This window comes from Borostomias antarcticus, assembly GCF_949987555.1.
Source record: "Borostomias antarcticus genome assembly, contig: scaffold_70, whole genome shotgun sequence".
NCBI lineage: Eukaryota > Metazoa > Chordata > Actinopteri > Stomiiformes > Stomiidae > Borostomias > Borostomias antarcticus.
The window spans coordinates 791,309-813,569 of NW_028176049.1; positions in this window are offsets into that span (position 1 = coordinate 791,309).

Consider the following 22,261-nt stretch of genomic DNA (forward strand, 5'->3'; position numbering starts at 1 on the left):
GCATAGTTGGGATGGACAGTCGCTATTACATTGGTTTGATAGCATAGTTGGGATGGACAGTAGCTAGCACATTGGTTTGATAGTAGCATAGTTGGGATGGACAGTAGCTAGCACATTGGTTTGATAGTAGCATAGTTGGGATGGACAGTAGTTAGCACATTGGTTTGATAGTAGCATAGTTGGGATGGACAGTAGCTAGCACATTGGTTTGATAGCATCATAGTTGGGATGGACAGTAGCTAGCGCATTGGTTTGATAGTAGCATAGTTGGGATGGACAGTAGCTAGCGCATTGGTTTGATAGTAGCATAGTTGGGATGTACAGTAGCTAGCACATAGGTTTGATAGCATTGTTGGGATGGACAGTAGATAGCACATTGGTTTGATTGTAGCATAGTTGGGATGGACAGTAGCTAGCACATTGGTTTGATAGTAGCATAGTTGGGATGGACAGTAGCTAGCACATTGGTTTGATAGCATCATAGTTGGGATGGACAGTAGCTAGCGCATTGGTTTCATAGTTGCATAGTTGGGATGGACAGTAGCTAGCGCATTGGTTTGATAGTAGCATTGTTGGGATGGACAGTAGATAGCACATTGGTTTGATTGTAGCATAGTTGGGATGGACAGTAGCTAGCACATTGGTTTGATAGTAGCATAGTTGGGATGGACAGTAGCTAGCACATTGGTTTGAAAGTAGCATAGTTGGGATGGACAGTAGCTAGCACATTGTTTTGATCGTAGCATTGTTGGGATTTAGCTAGCACAGGTTTGATAGTAGCATAGTTGGGATGGACAGTAGCTAGCACATTGGTTTGATAGTAGCATAGTTGGGATGGACAGTAGCTATTACATTGGTTTGATAGCATAGTTGGGATGGACAGTAGCTAGCACATTGGTTTGATAGTAGCATAGTTGGAATGGACAGTAGCTAGCACATTGGTTTGATAGTAGCATAGTTGGGATGGACAGTAGCTAGCACATTGGTTTGATGGATGGACAGTAGCTAGCACATAGGTTTGATAGCATTGTTGGGATGGACAGTAGATAGCACATTGGTTTGATTGTAGCATAGTTGGGATGGACAGTAGCTAGCACATTGGTTTGATAGTAGCATAGTTGGGATGGACAGTAGCTAGCACATTGGTTTGATAGTAGCATAGTTGGGATGGACAGTAGCTAGCACATTGGTTTGATAGTAGCATAGTTGGGATGGACAGTAGCTAGCACATTGGTTTGATAGTAGCATAGTTGGGATGGACAGTAGCTAGCAAGTTGGTTTGATAGTAGCATAGTTGGGATGGACAGTAGCTAGCACATTGGTTTGATAGCATCATAGTTGGGATGGAGAGTAGCTAGCACATTGGTTTGATAGTAGCATAGTTGGGATGGACAGTAGCTAGCACATTGGTTTGATAGTAGCATAGTTGGGATGGACAGTAGCTAGCAAGTTGGTTTGATAGTAGCATAGTTGGGATGGACAGTAGCTAGCACATTGGTTTGATAGCATCATAGTTGGGATGGACAGTAGCTAGCGCATTGGTTTGATAGTAGTATAGTTGGGATGTACAGTAGCTAGCACATAGGTTTGATAGCATTGTTGGGATGGACAGTAGATAGCACATTGGTTTGATTGTAGCATAGTTGGGATGGACAGTAGCTAGCACATTGGTTTGATAGTAGCATAGTTGGGATGGACAGTAGCTATTACATTGGTTTGATAGCATAGTTGGGATGGACAGTAGCTAGCACATTGGTTTGATAGCATCATAGTTGGGATGGACAGTAGCTAGCGCATTGGTTTGATAGTAGCATAGTTGGGATGGACAGTAGCTAGCACATTGGTTTGATAGTAGCATAGTTGGGATGGACAGTAGCTAGCACATTGGTTTGAAAGTAGCATAGTTGGGATGGACAGTAGCTAGCACATTGTTTTGATCGTAGCATTGTTGGGATTTAGCTAGCACAGGTTTGATAGTAGCATAGTTGGGATGTACAGTAGCTAGCACATTGGTTTGATAGTAGCATAGTTGGGATGTACAGTAGCTAGCACATTGGTTTGATAGTAGCATAGTTGGGATGGACAGTAGCTAGCACATTGGTTTGATAGTAGCATAGTTGGGATGGACAGTAGCTAGCACATTGGTTTGATAGTAGCATAGTTGGGATGTACAGTAGCTAGCACATAGGTTTGATAGCATTGTTGGGATGGACAGTAGATAGCACATTGGTTTGATTGTAGCATAGTTAGGATGGACAGTAGCTAGCACATTGGTTTGATAGTAGCATAGTTGGAATGGACAGTAGCTAGCACATTGGTTTGATAGTAGCATAGTTGGGATGGACAGTAGCTAGCACATTGGTTTGATAGCATCATAGTTGGGATGGACAGTAGCTAGCGCATTGGTTTGATAGTAGCATAGTTGGGATGGACAGTAGCTAGCGCATTGGTTTGATAGTAGCATAGTTGGGATGGACTGTAGCTAGCGCATTGGTTTGATAGTAGCATAGTTGGAATGGACAGTAGCTAGCGCATTGGTTTGATAGTAGCATAGTTGGGATGGACAGTAGCTAGCACATTGGTTTGATAGTAGCATAGTTGGGATGGACAGTAGCTAGCACATTGGTTTGATAGTAGCATAGTTGGGATGTACAGTAGCTAGCACATAGGTTTGATAGCATTGTTGGGATGGACAGTAGATAGCACATTGGTTTGATTGTAGCATAGTTGGGATGGACAGTAGCTAGCACATTGGTTTTATAGTAGCATAGTTGGGATGGACAGTAGCTAGCACATTGGTTTGATAGCATCATAGTTGGGATGGACAGTAGCTAGCGCATTGGTTTGATAGTAGCATAGTTGGGATGGACAGTAGCTAGCGCATTGGTTTGATAGTAGCATAGTTGGAATGGACAGTAGCTAGCGCATTGGTTTGATAGTAGTATAGTTGGGATGGACAGTAGCTAGCACATTGGTTTGATAGTAGCATAGTTGGGATGGACAGTCGCTATTACATTGGTTTGATAGCATAGTTGGGATGGACAGTAGCTAGCACATTGGTTTGATAGTAGCATAGTTGGGATGGACAGTAGCTAGCACATTGGTTTGATAGTAGCATAGTTGGGATGGACAGTAGTTAGCACATTGGTTTGATAGTAGCATAGTTGGGATGGACAGTAGCTAGCACATTGGTTTGATAGCATCATAGTTGGGATGGACAGTAGCTAGCGCATTGGTTTGATAGTAGCATAGTTGGGATGGACAGTAGCTAGCGCATTGGTTTGATAGTAGCATAGTTGGGATGTACAGTAGCTAGCACATATGTTTGATAGCATTGTTGGGATGGACAGTAGATAGCACATTGGTTTGATTGTAGCATAGTTGGGATGGACAGTAGCTAGCACATTGGTTTGATAGTAGCATAGTTGGGATGGACAGTAGCTAGCACATTGGTTTGATAGCATCATAGTTGGGATGGACAGTAGCTAGCGCATTGGTTTCATAGTAGCATAGTTGGGATGGACAGTAGCTAGCGCATTGGTTTGATAGTAGCATAGTTGGGATGGACTGTAGCTAGCGCATTGGTTTGATAGTAGCATTGTTGGGATGGACAGTAGATAGCACATTGGTTTGATTGTAGCATAGTTGGGATGGACAGTAGCTAGCACATTGGTTTGATAGCATCATAGTTGGGATGGACAGTAGCTAGCGCATTGGTTTGATAGTAGCATAGTTGGGATGGACAGTAGCTAGCGCATTGGTTTGATAGTAGCATAGTTGGGATGGACTGTAGCTAGCGCATTGGTTTGATAGTAGCATAGTTGGAATGGACAGTAGCTAGCGCATTGGTTTGATAGTAGCATAGTTGGGATGGACAGTAGCTAGCACATTGGTTTGATAGTAGCATAGTTGGGATGGACAGTAGCTAGCACATTGGTTTGATAGTAGCATAGTTGGGATGTACAGTAGCTAGCACATAGGTTTGATAGCATTGTTGGGATGGACAGTAGATAGCACATTGGTTTGATTGTAGCATAGTTGGGATGGACAGTAGCTAGCACATTGGTTTTATAGTAGCATAGTTGGGATGGACAGTAGCTAGCACATTGGTTTGATAGCATCATAGTTGGGATGGACAGTAGCTAGCGCATTGGTTTGATAGTAGCATAGTTGGGATGGACAGTAGCTAGCGCATTGGTTTGATAGTAGCATAGTTGGAATGGACAGTAGCTAGCGCATTGGTTTGATAGTAGTATAGTTGGGATGGACAGTAGCTAGCACATTGGTTTGATAGTAGCATAGTTGGGATGGACAGTCGCTATTACATTGGTTTGATAGCATAGTTGGGATGGACAGTAGCTAGCACATTGGTTTGATAGTAGCATAGTTGGGATGGACAGTAGCTAGCACATTGGTTTGATAGTAGCATAGTTGGGATGGACAGTAGTTAGCACATTGGTTTGATAGTAGCATAGTTGGGATGGACAGTAGCTAGCACATTGGTTTGATAGCATCATAGTTGGGATGGACAGTAGCTAGCGCATTGGTTTGATAGTAGCATAGTTGGGATGGACAGTAGCTAGCGCATTGGTTTGATAGTAGCATAGTTGGGATGTACAGTAGCTAGCACATATGTTTGATAGCATTGTTGGGATGGACAGTAGATAGCACATTGGTTTGATTGTAGCATAGTTGGGATGGACAGTAGCTAGCACATTGGTTTGATAGTAGCATAGTTGGGATGGACAGTAGCTAGCACATTGGTTTGATAGCATCATAGTTGGGATGGACAGTAGCTAGCGCATTGGTTTCATAGTAGCATAGTTGGGATGGACAGTAGCTAGCGCATTGGTTTGATAGTAGCATAGTTGGGATGGACTGTAGCTAGCGCATTGGTTTGATAGTAGCATTGTTGGGATGGACAGTAGATAGCACATTGGTTTGATTGTAGCATAGTTGGGATGGACAGTAGCTAGCACATTGGTTTGATAGTAGCATAGTTGGGATGGACAGTAGCTAGCACATTGGTTTGAAAGTAGCATAGTTGGGATGGACAGTAGCTAGCACATTGTTTTGATCGTAGCATTGTTGGGATTTAGCTAGCACAGGTTTGATAGTAGCATAGTTGGGATGGACAGTAGCTATTACATTGGTTTGATAGCATAGTTGGGATGGACAGTAGCTAGCACATTGGTTTGATAGTAGCATAGTTGGAATGGACAGTAGCTAGCACATTGGTTTGATAGTAGCATAGTTGGGATGGACAGTAGCTAGCACATTGGTTTGATAGTAGCATAGTTGGGATGGACAGTAGCTAGCACATTGGTTTGATAGTAGCATAGTTGGGATGGACAGTAGCTAGCAAGTTGGTTTGATAGTAGCATAGTTGGGATGGACAGTAGCTAGCACATTGGTTTGATAGCATCATAGTTGGGATGGACAGTAGCTAGCGCATTGGTTTGATAGTAGTATAGTTGGGATGTACAGTAGCTAGCACATAGGTTTGATAGCATTGTTGGGATGGACAGTAGATAGCACATTGGTTTGATTGTAGCATAGTTGGGATGGACAGTAGCTAGCACATTGGTTTGATAGTAGCATAGTTGGGATGGACAGTAGCTATTACATTGGTTTGATAGCATAGTTGGGATGGACAGTAGCTAGCACATTGGTTTGATAGCATCATAGTTGGGATGGACAGTAGCTAGCACATTGGTTTGATAGTAGCATAGTTGGAATGGACAGTAGCTAGCACATTGGTTTGATAGTAGCATAGTTGGGATGGACAGTAGCTAGCACATTGGTTTGATAGTAGCATAGTTGGGATGGACAGTAGCTAGCACATTGGTTTGATAGTAGCATAGTTGGGATGGACAGTAGCTAGCACATTGGTTTGATAGTAGCATAGTTGGGATGGACAGTAGCTAGCACATTGGTTTGATAGTAGCATAGTTGGGATGGACAGTAGCTAGCAAGTTGGTTTGATAGTAGCATAGTTGGGATGGACAGTAGCTAGCACATTGGTTTGATAGCATCATAGTTGGGATGGACAGTAGCTAGCGCATTGGTTTGATAGTAGTATAGTTGGGATGTACAGTAGCTAGCACATAGGTTTGATAGCATTGTTGGGATGGACAGTAGATAGCACATTGGTTTGATTGTAGCATAGTTGGGATGGATAGTAGCTAGCACATTGGTTTGATAGTAGCATAGTTGGGATGGACAGTAGCTATTACATTGGTTTGATAGCATAGTTGGGATGGACAGTAGCTAGCACATTGGTTTGATAGCATCATAGTTGGGATGGACAGTAGCTAGCGCATTGGTTTGATAGTAGCATAGTTGGGATGGACAGTAGCTAGCACATTGGTTTGATAGTAGCATAGTTGGGATGGACAGTAGCTAGCACATTGGTTTGATAGTAGCATAGTTGGGATGGACAGTAGCTAGCACATTGGTTTGATAGTAGCATAGTTGGGATGGACAGTAGCTAGCACATTGGTTTGATAGTAGCATAGTTGGGATGGACAGTAGCTAGCACATTGGTTTGATAGTAGCATAGTTGGGATGGACAGTAGCTAGCACATTGGTTTGATAGTAGCATAGTTGGGATGGACAGTAGCTAGCACATTGGTTTGATGGATGGACAGTAGCTAGCACATAGGTTTGATAGCATTGTTGGGATGGACAGTAGATAGCACATTGGTTTGATTGTAGCATAGTTGGGATATACAGTAGCTAGCACATTGGTTTGATAGTAGCATAGTTGGGATGGACAGTAGCTAGCACATTGGTTTGATAGTAGTATAGTTGGGATGTACAGTAGCTAGCACATAGGTTTGATAGCATTGTTGGGATGGACAGTAGCTAGCACATTGGTTTGATAGTAGCATAGTTGGGATGTACAGTAGCTAGCACATAGGTTTGATAGCATTGTTGGGATGGACAGTAGATAGCACATTGGTTTGATTGTAGCATAGTTAGGATGGACAGTAGCTAGCACATTGGTTTGATAGTAGCATAGTTGGAATGGACAGTAGCTAGCACATTGGTTTGATAGTAGCATAGTTGGGATGGACAGTAGCTAGCACATTGGTTTGATAGCATCATAGTTGGGATGGACAGTAGCTAGCGCATTGGTTTGATAGTAGCATAGTTGGGATGGACAGTAGCTAGCGCATTGGTTTGATAGTAGCATAGTTGGGATGGACTGTAGCTAGCGCATTGGTTTGATAGTAGCATAGTTGGAATGGACAGTAGCTAGCGCATTGGTTTGATAGTAGCATAGTTGGGATGGACAGTAGCTAGCACATTGGTTTGATAGTAGCATAGTTGGGATGGACAGTAGCTAGCACATTGGTTTGATAGTAGCATAGTTGGGATGTACAGTAGCTAGCACATAGGTTTGATAGCATTGTTGGGATGGACAGTAGATAGCACATTGGTTTGATTGTAGCATAGTTGGGATGGACAGTAGCTAGCACATTGGTTTTATAGTAGCATAGTTGGGATGGACAGTAGCTAGCACATTGGTTTGATAGCATCATAGTTGGGATGGACAGTAGCTAGCGCATTGGTTTGATAGTAGCATAGTTGGGATGGACAGTAGCTAGCGCATTGGTTTGATAGTAGCATAGTTGGGATGGACAGTAGCTAGCACATTGGTTTGATAGTAGCATAGTTGGGATGGACAGTAGCTAGCACATTGGTTTGATAGTAGCATAGTTGGGATGGACAGTAGCTAGCAAGTTGGTTTGATAGTAGTATAGTTGGGATGGACAGTAGCTAGCACATTGGTTTGATAGCATCATAGTTGGGATGGACAGTAGCTAGCGCATTGGTTTGATAGTAGTATAGTTGGGATGTACAGTAGCTAGCACATAGGTTTGATAGCATTGTTGGGATGGACAGTAGATAGCACATTGGTTTGATTGTAGCATAGTTGGGATGGACAGTAGCTAGCACATTGGTTTGATAGTAGCATAGTTGGGATGGACAGTAGCTAGCACATTGGTTTGATAGCATCATAGTTGGGATGGACAGTAGCTAGCGCATTGGTTTGATAGTAGCATAGTTGGGATGGACAGTAGCTAGCGCATTGGTTTGATAGTAGCATAGTTGGGATGGACTGTAAGTAGCGCATTGGTTTGATAGTAGCATTGTTGGGATGGACAGTAGATAGCACATTGGTTTGATAGTAGCATAGTTGGAATGGACAGTAGCTAGCACATTGGTTTGATAGTAGCATAGTTGGGATGGACAGTAGCTAGCACATTGGTTTGATAGCATCATAGTTGGGATGGACAGTAGCTAGCGCATTGGTTTGATAGTAGTATAGTTGGGATGGACAGTAGCTAGCGCATTGGTTTGATAGTAGTATAGTTGGGATGTACAGTAGCTAGCACATAGGTTTGATAGCATTGTTGGGATGGACAGTAGCTAGCACATTGGTTTGATAGTAGCATAGTTGGGATGTACAGTAGCTAGCACATAGGCTTGATAGCATTGTTGGGATGGACAGTAGATAGCACATTGGTTTGATTGTAGCATAGTTAGGATGGACAGTAGCTAGCACATTGGTTTGATAGTAGCATAGTTGGAATGGACAGTAGCTAGCACATTGGTTTGATAGTAGCATAGTTGGGATGGACAGTAGCTAGCACATTGGTTTGATAGCATCATAGTTGGGATGGACAGTAGCTAGCGCATTGGTTTGATAGTAGCATAGTTGGGATGGACAGTAGCTAGCGCATTGGTTTGATAGTAGCATAGTTGGGATGGACTGTAGCTAGCGCATTGGTTTGATAGTAGCATAGTTGGAATGGACAGTAGCTAGCGCATTGGTTTGATAGTAGCATAGTTGGGATGGACAGTAGCTAGCACATTGGTTTGATAGTAGCATAGTTGGGATGGACAGTAGCTAGCACATTGGTTTGATAGTAGCATAGTTGGGATGTACAGTAGCTAGCACATAGGTTTGATAGCATTGTTGGGATGGACAGTAGATAGCACATTGGTTTGATTGTAGCATAGTTGGGATGGACAGTAGCTAGCACATTGGTTTTATAGTAGCATAGTTGGGATGGACAGTAGCTAGCACATTGGTTTGATAGCATCATAGTTGGGATGGACAGTAGCTAGCACATTGGTTTGATAGTAGCATAGTTGGGATGGACAGTAGCTAGCGCATTGGTTTGATAGTAGCATAGTTGGGATGGACAGTAGCTAGCACATTGGTTTGATAGTAGCATAGTTGGGATGGACAGTAGCTAGCACATTGGTTTGATAGTAGCATAGTTGGGATGGACAGTAGCTAGCAAGTTGGTTTGATAGTAGTATAGTTGGGATGGACAGTAGCTAGCACATTGGTTTGATAGCATCATAGTTGGGATGGACAGTAGCTAGCGCATTGGTTTGATAGTAGTATAGTTGGGATGTACAGTAGCTAGCACATAGGTTTGATAGCATTGTTGGGATGGACAGTAGATAGCACATTGGTTTGATTGTAGCATAGTTGGGATGGACAGTAGCTAGCACATTTGTTTTATAGTAGCATAGTTTGGATGGACAGTAGCTAGCACATTGGTTTGATAGCATCATAGTTGGGATGGACAGTAGCTAGCGCATTGGTTTGATAGTAGCATAGTTGGGATGGACAGTAGCTAGCGCATTGGTTTGATAGTAGCATAGTTGGGATGGACAGTAGCTAGCACATTGGTTTGATAGCATCATAGTTGGGATGGACAGTAGCTAGCGCATTGGTTTGATAGTAGTATAGTTGGGATGTACAGTAGCTAGCACATAGGTTTGATAGCATTGTTGGGATGGACAGTAGATAGCACATTGGTTTGATTGTAGCATAGTTGGGATGGACAGTAGCTAGCACATTGGTTTGATAGTAGCATAGTTGGGATGGACAGTAGCTAGCACATTGGTTTGATAGCATCATAGTTGGGATGGACAGTAGCTAGCGCATTGGTTTGATAGTAGCATAGTTGGGATGGACAGTAGCTAGCGCATTGGTTTGATAGTAGCATAGTTGGGATGGACTGTAAGTAGCGCATTGGTTTGATAGTAGCATTGTTGGGATGGACAGTAGATAGCACATTGGTTTGATAGTAGCATAGTTGGAATGGACAGTAGCTAGCACATTGGTTTGATAGTAGCATAGTTGGGATGGACAGTAGCTAGCACATTGGTTTGATAGCATCATAGTTGGGATGGACAGTAGCTAGCGCATTGGTTTGATAGTAGTATAGTTGGGATGGACAGTAGCTAGCGCATTGGTTTGATAGTAGTATAGTTGGGATGTACAGTAGCTAGCACATAGGTTTGATAGCATTGTTGGGATGGACAGTAGCTAGCACATTGGTTTGATAGTAGCATAGTTGGGATGTACAGTAGCTAGCACATAGGCTTGATAGCATTGTTGGGATGGACAGTAGATAGCACATTGGTTTGATTGTAGCATAGTTAGGATGGACAGTAGCTAGCACATTGGTTTGATAGTAGCATAGTTGGAATGGACAGTAGCTAGCACATTGGTTTGATAGTAGCATAGTTGGGATGGACAGTAGCTAGCACATTGGTTTGATAGCATCATAGTTGGGATGGACAGTAGCTAGCGCATTGGTTTGATAGTAGCATAGTTGGGATGGACAGTAGCTAGCGCATTGGTTTGATAGTAGCATAGTTGGGATGGACTGTAGCTAGCGCATTGGTTTGATAGTAGCATAGTTGGAATGGACAGTAGCTAGCGCATTGGTTTGATAGTAGCATAGTTGGGATGGACAGTAGCTAGCACATTGGTTTGATAGTAGCATAGTTGGGATGGACAGTAGCTAGCACATTGGTTTGATAGTAGCATAGTTGGGATGTACAGTAGCTAGCACATAGGTTTGATAGCATTGTTGGGATGGACAGTAGATAGCACATTGGTTTGATTGTAGCATAGTTGGGATGGACAGTAGCTAGCACATTGGTTTTATAGTAGCATAGTTGGGATGGACAGTAGCTAGCACATTGGTTTGATAGCATCATAGTTGGGATGGACAGTAGCTAGCACATTGGTTTGATAGTAGCATAGTTGGGATGGACAGTAGCTAGCGCATTGGTTTGATAGTAGCATAGTTGGGATGGACAGTAGCTAGCACATTGGTTTGATAGTAGCATAGTTGGGATGGACAGTAGCTAGCACATTGGTTTGATAGTAGCATAGTTGGGATGGACAGTAGCTAGCAAGTTGGTTTGATAGTAGTATAGTTGGGATGGACAGTAGCTAGCACATTGGTTTGATAGCATCATAGTTGGGATGGACAGTAGCTAGCGCATTGGTTTGATAGTAGTATAGTTGGGATGTACAGTAGCTAGCACATAGGTTTGATAGCATTGTTGGGATGGACAGTAGATAGCACATTGGTTTGATTGTAGCATAGTTGGGATGGACAGTAGCTAGCACATTTGTTTTATAGTAGCATAGTTTGGATGGACAGTAGCTAGCACATTGGTTTGATAGCATCATAGTTGGGATGGACAGTAGCTAGCGCATTGGTTTGATAGTAGCATAGTTGGGATGGACAGTAGCTAGCGCATTGGTTTGATAGTAGCATAGTTGGGATGGACAGTAGCTAGCACATTGGTTTGATAGTTGCATAGTTGGGATGGACAGTAGCTAGCACATTGGTTTGATAGTAGCATAGTTGGGATGGACAGTAGCTAGCAAGTTGGTTTGATAGTAGTATAGTTGGGATGGACAGTAGCTAGCACATTGGTTTGATAGCATCATAGTTGGGATGGACAGTAGCTAGCGCATTGGTTTGATAGTAGTATAGTTGGGATGTACAGTAGCTAGCACATAGGTTTGATAGCATTGTTGGGATGGACAGTAGATAGCACATTGGTTTGATTGTAGCATAGTTGGGATGGACAGTAGCTAGCACATTGGTTTGATAGTAGCATAGTTGGGATGGACAGTAGCTAGCACATTGGTTTGATAGCATCATAGTTGGGATGGACAGTAGCTAGCGCATTGGTTTGATAGTAGCATAGTTGGGATGGACAGTAGCTAGCGCATTGGTTTGATAGTAGCATAGTTGGGATGGACTGTAGCTAGCGCATTGGTTTGATTGTAGCATCGTTGGGATGGACAGTAGCTAGCACATTGGTTTGATAGTAGCATAGTTGGGATGGACAGTAGCTAGCACATTGGTTTGATAGTAGCATAGTTGGGATGGACAGTAGCTAGCACATTGGTTTGATAGTAGCATAGTTGGGATGGACAGTAGCTAGCACATTGGTTTGATAGTAGCATAGTTGGGATGGACAGTAGCTAGCACATTGGTTTGATAGCATCATAGTTGGGATGGACAGTAGCTAGCGCATTGGTTTGATAGTAGCATAGTTGGGATGGACAGTAGCTAGTGCATTGGTTTGATAGTAGCATAGTTGGGATGGACTGTAGCTAGCGCATTGGTTTGATAGTAGCATAGTTGGGATGGACTGTAGCTAGCGCATTGGTTTGATAGTAGCATAGTTGGAATGGACAGTAGCTAGCGCATTGGTTTGATAGTAGCATAGTTGGGATGGACAGTAGCTAGCACATTGGTTTGATAGTAGCATAGTTGGGATGGACAGTAGCTATTACATTGGTTTGATAGCATAGTTGGGATGGACAGTAGCTAGCACATTGGTTTGATAGCATCATAGTTGGGATGGACAGTAGCTAGCGCATTGGTTTGATAGTAGCATAGTTGGGATGGACAGTAGCTAGCGCATTGGTTTGATAGTAGCATAGTTGGGATGGACAGTAGCTATTACATTGGTTTGATAGCATAGTTGGGATGGACAGTAGCTAGCACATTGGTTTGATAGTAGCATAGTTGGGATGGACAGTAGCTAGCACATTGGTTTGATAGTAGCATAGTTTGGATGGACAGTAGTTAGCACATTGGTTTGATAGTAGCATAGTTGGGATGGACAGTAGCTAGCACATTGGTTTGATAGCATCATAGTTGGGATGGACAGTAGCTAGCGCATTGGTTTGATAGTAGTATAGTTGGGATGTACAGTAGCTAGCACATAGGTTTGATAGCATTGTTGGGATGGACAGTAGATAGCACATTGGTTTGATTGTAGCATAGTTGGGATGGACAGTAGCTAGCACATTGGTTTGATAGTAGCATAGTTGGGATGGACAGTAGCTAGCACATTGGTTTGATAGCATCATAGTTGGGATGGACAGTAGCTAGCGCATTGGTTTGATAGTAGCATAGTTGGGATGGACAGTAGCTAGCGCATTGGTTTGATAGTAGCATAGTTGGGATGGACTGTAGCTAGCGCATTGGTTTGATTGTAGCATCGTTGGGATGGACAGTAGCTAGCACATTGGTTTGATAGTAGCATAGTTGGGATGGACAGTAGCTAGCACATTGGTTTGATAGTAGCATAGTTGGGATGGACAGTAGCTAGCACATTGGTTTGATAGTAGCATAGTTGGGATGGACAGTAGCTAGCACATTGGTTTGATAGTAGCATAGTTGGGATGGACAGTAGCTAGCACATTGGTTTGATAGCATCATAGTTGGGATGGACAGTAGCTAGCGCATTGGTTTGATAGTAGCATAGTTGGGATGGACAGTAGCTAGCGCATTGGTTTGATAGTAGCATAGTTGGGATGGACTGTAGCTAGCGCATTGGTTTGATAGTAGCATAGTTGGGATGGACTGTAGCTAGCGCATTGGTTTGATAGTAGCATAGTTGGAATGGACAGTAGCTAGCGCATTGGTTTGATAGTAGCATAGTTGGGATGGACAGTAGCTAGCACATTGGTTTGATAGTAGCATAGTTGGGATGGACAGTAGCTATTACATTGGTTTGATAGCATAGTTGGGATGGACAGTAGCTAGCACATTGGTTTGATAGCATCATAGTTGGGATGGACAGTAGCTAGCGCATTGGTTTGATAGTAGCATAGTTGGGATGGACAGTAGCTAGCGCATTGGTTTGATAGTAGCATAGTTGGGATGGACAGTAGCTATTACATTGGTTTGATAGCATAGTTGGGATGGACAGTAGCTAGCACATTGGTTTGATAGTAGCATAGTTGGGATGGACAGTAGCTAGCACATTGGTTTGATAGTAGCATAGTTTGGATGGACAGTAGTTAGCACATTGGTTTGATAGTAGCATAGTTGGGATGGACAGTAGCTAGCACATTGGTTTGATAGCATCATAGTTGGGATGGACAGTAGCTAGCGCATTGGTTTGATAGTAGCATAGTTGGGATGGACAGTAGCTAGCGCATTGGTTTCATAGTAGCATAGTTGGGATGGACAGTAGCTAGCGCATTGGTTTGATAGTAGCATAGTTGGGATGGACTGTAGCTAGCGCATTGGTTTGATAGTAGCATTGTTGGGATGGACAGTAGATAGCACATTGGTTTGATTGTAGCATAGTTGGGATGGACAGTAGCTAGCACATTGGTTTGATAGTAGCATAGTTGGGATGGACAGTAGCTAGCACATTGGTTTGAAAGTAGCATAGTTGGGATGGACAGTAGCTAGCACATTGTTTTGATCGTAGCATTGTTGGGATTTAGCTAGCACAGGTTTGATAGTAGCATAGTTGGGATGTACAGTAGCTAGCACATTGGTTTGATAGTAGCATAGTTGGGATGTACAGTAGCTAGCACATTGGTTTGATAGTAGCATAGTTGGGATGGACAGTAGCTAGCACATTGGTTTGATAGTATCATAGTTGGGATGGACAGTAGCTAGCACATTGGTTTGATAGTAGCATAGTTGGGATGTACAGTAGCTAGCACATAGGTTTGATAGCATTGTTGGGATGGACAGTAGATAGCACATTGGTTTGATTGTAGCATAGTTAGGATGGACAGTAGCTAGCACATTGGTTTGATAGTAGCATAGTTGGAATGGACAGTAGCTAGCACATTGGTTTGATAGTAGCATAGTTGGGATGGACAGTAGCTAGCACATTGGTTTGATAGCATCATAGTTGGGATGGACAGTAGCTAGCGCATTGGTTTGATAGTAGCATAGTTGGGATGGACAGTAGCTAGCGCATTGGTTTGATAGTAGCATAGTTGGGATGGACTGTAGCTAGCGCATTGGTTTGATAGTAGCATAGTTGGAATGGACAGTAGCTAGCGCATTGGTTTGATAGTAGCATAGTTGGGATGGACAGTAGCTAGCACATTGGTTTGATAGTAGCATAGTTGGGATGGACAGTAGCTAGCACATTGGTTTGATAGTAGCATAGTTGGGATGTACAGTAGCTAGCACATAGGTTTGATAGCATTGTTGGGATGGACAGTAGATAGCACATTGGTTTGATTGTAGCATAGTTGGGATGGACAGTAGCTAGCACATTGGTTTTATAGTAGCATAGTTGGGATGGACAGTAGCTAGCACATTGGTTTGATAGCATCATAGTTGGGATGGACAGTAGCTAGCGCATTGGTTTGATAGTAGCATAGTTGGGATGGACAGTAGCTAGCGCATTGGTTTGATAGTAGCATAGTTGGAATGGACAGTAGCTAGCGCATTGGTTTGATAGTAGTATAGTTGGGATGGACAGTAGCTAGCACATTGGTTTGATAGTAGCATAGTTGGGATGGACAGTCGCTATTACATTGGTTTGATAGCATAGTTGGGATGGACAGTAGCTAGCACATTGGTTTGATAGTAGCATAGTTGGGATGGACAGTAGCTAGCACATTGGTTTGATAGTAGCATAGTTGGGATGGACAGTAGTTAGCACATTGGTTTGATAGTAGCATAGTTGGGATGGACAGTAGCTAGCACATTGGTTTGATAGCATCATAGTTGGGATGGACAGTAGCTAGCGCATTGGTTTGATAGTAGCATAGTTGGGATGGACAGTAGCTAGCGCATTGGTTTGATAGTAGCATAGTTGGGATGTACAGTAGCTAGCACATAGGTTTGATAGCATTGTTGGGATGGACAGTAGATAGCACATTGGTTTGATTGTAGCATAGTTGGGATGGACAGTAGCTAGCACATTGGTTTGATAGTAGCATAGTTGGGATGGACAGTAGCTAGCACATTGGTTTGATAGTAGCATAGTTTGGATGGACAGTAGTTAGCACATTGGTTTGATAGTAGCATAGTTGGGATGGACAGTAGCTAGCACATTGGTTTGATAGCATCATAGTTGGGATGGACAGTAGCTAGCGCATTGGTTTGATAGTAGCATAGTTGGGATGGACAGTAGCTAGCGCATTGGTTTCATAGTAGCATAGTTGGGATGGACAGTAGCTAGCGCATTGGTTTGATAGTAGCATAGTTGGGATGGACTGTAGCTAGCGCATTGGTTTGATAGTAGCATTGTTGGGATGGACAGTAGATAGCACATTGGTTTGATTGTAGCATAGTTGGGATGGACAGTAGCTAGCACATTGTTTTGATCGTAGCATTGTTGGGATTTAGCTAGCACAGGTTTGATAGTAGCATAGTTGGGATGTACAGTAGCTAGCACATTGGTTTGATAGTAGCATAGTTGGGATGTACAGTAGCTAGCACATTGGTTTGATAGTAGCATAGTTGGGATGGACAGTAGCTAGCACATTGGTTTGATAGTATCATAGTTGGGATGGACAGTAGCTAGCACATTGGTTTGATAGTAGCATAGTTGGGATGTACAGTAGCTAGCACATAGGTTTGATAGCATTGTTGGGATGGACAGTAGATAGCACATTGGTTTGATTGTAGCATAGTTAGGATGGACAGTAGCTAGCACATTGGTTTGATAGTAGCATAGTTGGAATGGACAGTAGCTAGCACATTGGTTTGATAGTAGCATAGTTGGGATGGACAGTAGCTAGCACATTGGTTTGATAGCATCATAGTTGGGATGGACAGTAGCTAGCGCATTGGTTTGATAGTAGCATAGTTGGGATGGACAGTAGCTAGCGCATTGGTTTGATAGTAGCATAGTTGGGATGTACTGTAGCTAGCGCATTGGTTTGATAGTAGCATAGTTGGAATGGACAGTAGCTAGCGCATTGGTTTGATAGTAGCATAGTTGGGATGGACAGTAGCTAGCACATTGGTTTGATAGTAGCATAGTTGGGATGGACAGTAGCTAGCACATTGGTTTGATAGTAGCATAGTTGGGATGTACAGTAGCTAGCACATAGGTTTGATAGCATTGTTGGGATGGACAGTAGATAGCACATTGGTTTGATTGTAGCATAGTTGGGATGGACAGTAGCTAGCACATTGGTTTTATAGTAGCATAGTTGGGATGGACAGTAGCTAGCACATTGGTTTGATAGCATCATAGTTGGGATGGACAGTAGCTAGCGCATTGGTTTGATAGTAGCATAGTTGGAATGGACAGTAGCTAGCGCATTGGTTTGATAGTAGTATAGTTGGGATGGACAGTAGCTAGCACATTGGTTTGATAGTAGCATAGTTGGGATGGACAGTCGCTATTACATTGGTTTGATAGCATAGTTGGGATGGACAGTAGCTAGCACATTGGTTTGATAGTAGCATAGTTGGGATGGACAGTAGCTAGCACATTGGTTTGATAGTAGCATAGTTGGGATGGACAGTAGTTAGCACATTGGTTTGATAGTAGCATAGTTGGGATGGACAGTAGCTAGCACATTGGTTTGATAGCATCATAGTTGGGATGGACAGTAGCTAGCGCATTGGTTTGATAGTAGCATAGTTGGGATGGACAGTAGCTAGCGCATTGGTTTGATAGTAGCATAGTTGGGATGTACAGTAGCTAGCACATAGGTTTGATAGCATTGTTGGGATGGACAGTAGATAGCACATTGGTTTGATTGTAGCATAGTTGGGATGGACAGTAGCTAGCACATTGGTTTGATAGTAGCATAGTTGGGATGGACAGTAGCTAGCACATTGGTTTGATAGCATCATAGTTGGGATGGACAGTAGCTAGCGCATTGGTTTCATAGTAGCATAGTTGGGATGGACAGTAGCTAGCGCATTGGTTTGATAGTAGCATAGTTGGGATGGACTGTAGCTAGCGCATTGGTTTGATAGTAGCATTGTTGGGATGGACAGTAGATAGCACATTGGTTTGATTGTAGCATAGTTGGGATGGACAGTAGCTAGCACATTGGTTTGATAGTAGCATAGTTGGGATGGACAGTAGCTAGCACATTGGTTTGAAAGTAGCATAGTTGGTATGGACAGTAGCTAGCACATTGTTTTGATCGTAGCATTGTTGGGATTTAGCTAGCACAGGTTTGATAGTAGCATAGTTGGGATGGACAGTAGCTATTACATTGGTTTGATAGCATAGTTGGGATGGACAGTAGCTAGCACATTGGTTTGATAGTAGCATAGTTGGAATGGACAGTAGCTAGCACATTGGTTTGATAGTAGCATAGTTGGGATGGACAGTAGCTAGCACATTGGTTTGATGGATGGACAGTAGCTAGCACATAGGTTTGATAGCATTGTTGGGATGGACAGTAGATAGCACATTGGTTTGATTGTAGCATAGTTGGGATGGACAGTAGCTAGCACATTGGTTTGATAGTAGCATAGTTGGGATGGACAGTAGCTAGCACATTGGTTTGATAGTAGCATAGTTGGGATGGACAGTAGCTAGCGCATTGGTTTGATAGTAGCATAGTTGGGATGGACTGTAGCTAGCGCATTGGTTTGATTGTAGCATCGTTGGGATGGACAGTAGCTAGCACATTGGTTTGATAGTAGCATAGTTGGGATGGACAGTAGCTAGCACATTGGTTTGATAGTAGCATAGTTGGGATGGACAGTAGCTAGCACATTGGTTTGATAGTAGCATAGTTGGGATGGACAGTAGCTAGCACATTGGTTTGATAGTAGCATAGTTGGGATGGACAGTAGCTAGCACATTGGTTTGATAGCATCATAGTTGGGATGGACAGTAGCTAGCGCATTGGTTTGATAGTAGCATAGTTGGGATGGACAGTAGCTAGCGCATTGGTTTGATAGTAGCATAGTTGGGATGGACTGTAGCTAGCGCATTGGTTTGATAGTAGCATAGTTGGGATGGACTGTAGCTAGCGCATTGGTTTGATAGTAGCATAGTTGGAATGGACAGTAGCTAGCGCATTGGTTTGATAGTAGCATAGTTGGGATGGACAGTAGCTAGCACATTGGTTTGATAGTAGCATAGTTGGGATGGACAGTAGCTATTACATTGGTTTGATAGCATAGTTGGGATGGACAGTAGCTAGCACATTGGTTTGATAGCATCATAGTTGGGATGGACAGTAGCTAGCGCATTGGTTTGATAGTAGCATAGTTGGGATGGACAGTAGCTAGCGCATTGGTTTGATAGTAGCATAGTTGGGATGGACAGTAGCTATTACATTGGTTTGATAGCATAGTTGGGATGGACAGTAGCTAGCACATTGGTTTGATAGTAGCATAGTTGGGATGGACAGTAGCTAGCACATTGGTTTGATAGTAGCATAGTTTGGATGGACAGTAGTTAGCACATTGGTTTGATAGTAGCATAGTTGGGATGGACAGTAGCTAGCACATTGGTTTGATAGCATCATAGTTGGGATGGACAGTAGCTAGCGCATTGGTTTGATAGTAGTATAGTTGGGATGTACAGTAGCTAGCACATAGGTTTGATAGCATTGTTGGGATGGACAGTAGATAGCACATTGGTTTGATTGTAGCATAGTTGGGATGGACAGTAGCTAGCACATTGGTTTGATAGTAGCATAGTTGGGATGGACAGTAGCTAGCACATTGGTTTGATAGCATCATAGTTGGGATGGACAGTAGCTAGCGCATTGGTTTGATAGTAGCATAGTTGGGATGGACAGTAGCTAGCGCATTGGTTTGATAGTAGCATAGTTGGGATGGACTGTAGCTAGCGCATTGGTTTGATTGTAGCATCGTTGGGATGGACAGTAGCTAGCACATTGGTTTGATAGTAGCATAGTTGGGATGGACAGTAGCTAGCACATTGGTTTGATAGTAGCATAGTTGGGATGGACAGTAGCTAGCACATTGGTTTGATAGTAGCATAGTTGGGATGGACAGTAGCTAGCACATTGGTTTGATAGTAGCATAGTTGGGATGGACAGTAGCTAGCACATTGGTTTGATAGCATCATAGTTGGGATGGACAGTAGCTAGCGCATTGGTTTGATAGTAGCATAGTTGGGATGGACAGTAGCTAGCGCATTGGTTTGATAGTAGCATAGTTGGGATGGACTGTAGCTAGCGCATTGGTTTGATAGTAGCATAGTTGGGATGGACTGTAGCTAGCGCATTGGTTTGATAGTAGCATAGTTGGAATGGACAGTAGCTAGCGCATTGGTTTGATAGTAGCATAGTTGGGATGGACAGTAGCTAGCACATTGGTTTGATAGTAGCATAGTTGGGATGGACAGTAGCTATTACATTGGTTTGATAGCATAGTTGGGATGGACAGTAGCTAGCACATTGGTTTGATAGCATCATAGTTGGGATGGACAGTAGCTAGCGCATTGGTTTGATAGTAGCATAGTTGGGATGGACAGTAGCTAGCGCATTGGTTTGATAGTAGCATAGTTGGGATGGACAGTAGCTATTACATTGGTTTGATAGCATAGTTGGGATGGACAGTAGCTAGCACATTGGTTTGATAGTAGCATAGTTGGGATGGACAGTAGCTAGCACATTGGTTTGATAGTAGCATAGTTTGGATGGACAGTAGTTAGCACATTGGTTTGATAGTAGCATAGTTGGGATGGACAGTAGCTAGCACATTGGTTTGATAGCATCATAGTTGGGATGGACAGTAGCTAGCGCATTGGTTTGATAGTAGCATAGTTGGGATGGACAGTAGCTAGCGCATTGGTTTGATAGTAGCATAGTTGGGATGGACAGTAGCTAGCGCATTGGTTTGATAGTAGCATAGTTGGGATGGACTGTAGCTAGCGCATTGGTTTGATAGTAGCATTGTTGGGATGGACAGTAGATAGCACATTGGTTTGATTGTAGCATAGTTGGGATGGACAGTAGCTAGCACATTGGTTTGATAGTAGCATAGTTGGGATGGACAGTAGCTAGCACATTGGTTTGAAAGTAGCATAGTTGGGATGGACAGTAGCTAGCACATTGTTTTGATCGTAGCATTGTTGGGATTTAGCTAGCACAGGTTTGATAGTAGCATAGTTGGGATGTACAGTAGCTAGCACATTGGTTTGATAGTAGCATAGTTGGGATGTACAGTAGCTAGCACATTGGTTTGATAGTAGCATAGTTGGGATGGACAGTAGCTAGCACATTGGTTTGATAGTATCATAGTTGGGATGGACAGTAGCTAGCACATTGGTTTGATAGTAGCATAGTTGGGATGTACAGTAGCTAGCACATAGGTTTGATAGCATTGTTGGGATGGACAGTAGATAGCACATTGGTTTGATTGTAGCATAGTTAGGATGGACAGTAGCTAGCACATTGGTTTGATAGTAGCATAGTTGGAATGGACAGTAGCTAGCACATTGGTTTGATAGTAGCATAGTTGGGATGGACAGTAGCTAGCACATTGGTTTGATAGCATCATAGTTGGGATGGACAGTAGCTAGCGCATTGGTTTGATAGTAGCATAGTTGGGATGGACAGTAGCTAGCGCATTGGTTTGATAGTAGCATAGTTGGGATGGACTGTAGCTAGCGCATTGGTTTGATAGTAGCATAGTTGGAATGGACAGTAGCTAGCGCATTGGTTTGATAGTAGCATAGTTGGGATGGACAGTAGCTAGCACATTGGTTTGATAGTAGCATAGTTGGGATGGACAGTAGCTAGCACATTGGTTTGATAGTAGCATAGTTGGGATGTACAGTAGCTAGCACATAGGTTTGATAGCATTGTTGGGATGGACAGTAGATAGCACATTGGTTTGATTGTAGCATAGTTGGGATGGACAGTAGCTAGCACATTGGTTTTATAGTAGCATAGTTGGGATGGACAGTAGCTAGCACATTGGTTTGATAGCATCATAGTTGGGATGGACAGTAGCTAGCGCATTGGTTTGATAGTAGCATAGTTGGGATGGACAGTAGCTAGCGCATTGGTTTGATAGTAGCATAGTTGGAATGGACAGTAGCTAGCGCATTGGTTTGATAGTAGTATAGTTGGGATGGACAGTAGCTAGCACATTGGTTTGATAGTAGCATAGTTGGGATGGACAGTCGCTATTACATTGGTTTGATAGCATAGTTGGGATGGACAGTAGCTAGCACATTG